General features: G+C 50.1%; 1 protein-coding gene across 2 annotated transcripts in view; it reads right to left on the bottom strand.

Annotated features, from left to right (window-relative positions):
• Positions 1 to 762, bottom strand: part of Terb1 (telomere repeat binding bouquet formation protein 1) — a 55,663-nt gene extending 54,901 nt beyond the window's left edge. For both annotated transcript variants that reach the window (XM_048431323.3, XM_085682086.2), the window contains exon 1: positions 452 to 762. The gene's annotated coding sequence lies outside the window, so the exon portion shown is untranslated. The remainder of the gene's footprint in view (positions 1 to 451) is intronic.
• Between the last annotated feature and the right edge of the window lie 1,359 nt (positions 763 to 2,121).

Raw genomic sequence — 2,121 nt, forward strand, 5'->3', positions numbered from 1 at the left:
TTGGCTTTGCACCCCTCTTTGGTCGTAGGGATGGAAGTCAAGATAGAATCTATCATTAAGCGGCACTATTGACTTTCTGCTTCAAAAGTTTAAAGGGCCTGAAATAAGTCATTCAGGTCCCAGAAAATACTGAGGGCAGAAGGAAGCAGATGGATGAAATGGGGGGGGGGGGTTTGAGTTCACCCTAGCCCAGGTTCACCGAGGCTTGCACGGCTCACCTAAAGAGCTGAAGTCTTCTCAGGAGGGTCGGCGCCCCCCCCCCCCCCCCCCCCCCCCCCCGGCCTTCCTCCACAGTTCTCCGCTGGGCCGCGGGACCCGCTCCCGAGCCCGGCTCCGGTAGGCCTCGCGGGAGCAGTCACCCAATTCCCAAGGCTCGCGGTTCGGTTGAGGCTCCCGGGACACGTGGCCCTGTCTTGGTTCTCAAACGACGCCTTCCACACACAGCAATCACCTGGAGCAGCGCAGCGAAGCGCGGGCATCCACAGACGTCAGGCTAATCAGAGTATGCCGCTCTTTCCCGCAGGCTGTGCAACTGCGGCCTGTCCCGGGCGGCCTCGCTCAGGGCAGTCTTGCCCTCAGCTCAATGGGTCCCCCCTGGACCACACCAGCACCATAGCTCTGCCCACCTGCCCCGGAAGGCAACAGCAAGGTTGGGCTGAGCTGAGGCAACACCCGAAAACGGCTGGGGCCTTAATCCCGGAGCCGCGAGCTTGCCAGCCCCACAGGAGCTCTTCCCTGAGGAAGCCCAGACTACGACGCCTGACTGGGTTTCCCACCCAACACGCGCCAGGTTTACATCCGCTGGGTGGGACTTCCGGTCGGACACCTGCACGCACGCGGAGCCCGCGCTCACTGCAGCAGGGGGCGGGTGACTAGCTAGTGGGGGGGGGGCAGGTGGCCAGCGCGTGGTGATGAGCTGTAGATTAGAGAAATTCGAGGATAATCTAACCTTACCTTAGTATTTGGAACTTCCTTTCTAGGGAACGACCCTTTGCTCCCTCCTGACCTTGCCCGCCAAGCTTTTCTCGACTACATTGGCTATTCCATTGGCGGACACCTCACCATAGTAAAGCAGCGTCACTGGATGAATTCCTAAACCATAATTTTTGGTTCTGGCCAAGTCAGCTTCTTAATGTGTAGACCCAAGAACCACGGCTCGAGTCTGAAATGTGGTCCAGGTGTAATGTTTCCTTCTTAACAGAGTCCATCAGATAGGACTGTGTAGGGAGATGGAGATGAAGGAGGGCGTCCATGCTGTGGGAGAGTTACTTTAGACAGCCAAGCAAGAACGACACACTAGTATCCAAGAAACTAAAAGCCCTATTAACCCCTCCCCTTTCGTCAACTCTAACAGGTTCTCACACAGGGGATTTGCCTTTAATGACTATTACACTGCAGGCGTTTAAGGGCCTTAAGCTTCTGAGAGTCACATTAACACGTTCAGCTAGCCACACACAAGTCAGAAACACAGCCCTGCTTCCATTTCTGTATTTCTAGTTGGCTGCTATTCCTCTTCTTAAGGAATTTTCTTTCCCATCTAACATGATGGTTAATGCTATTATTCCAATTTGCTTATTCGTTAAAATGAAATTTATGGATGGGATGACCCTATGAAATTTCAACAAGTAGGTATAGTGGTAAAATCTTTAGTTATATATAATGAATGATTATAAGGAAATGGTTTTGTTTCCTGATAAAACTACAAATCCTGAAATGCTTCTTTTAAAATTCTATTTTAACAAATAATGATCTTAAAATGTCCCCAGCTGCCAGGCACGTTTAATCCCAGCACTCGGGAGGCAGAGACAGGCAGGCAGACCTCTCTGAGTCTAAGGCCAGCCTGGTCTACAGAGCGAGTTCCAGGACAGCCAGGGCTATTACACAGAGAAACCCTGTCTGGGGGAAAAAAATAATAAAATAAAAATGTCAACAGCTAAAATCCACATGTTAATTCATTAAGATCTTTTTTTTTTTTTACTTTTTCTAATGAAATAGATGTGTCTATGATACGTAAGTGAAAAACAACAAGCCAGTATTAATGAACTAACATACAAAGAGATAGCTTTTATTCTGTGGAAAAATGACTGCTTCCTCCCCAGCACCCCAAACAACAAGACTATA

Source organism: Myodes glareolus, chromosome 22 (assembly GCF_982192425.1).
Source record: "Myodes glareolus chromosome 22, mMyoGla1.1, whole genome shotgun sequence".
NCBI lineage: Eukaryota > Metazoa > Chordata > Mammalia > Rodentia > Cricetidae > Myodes > Myodes glareolus.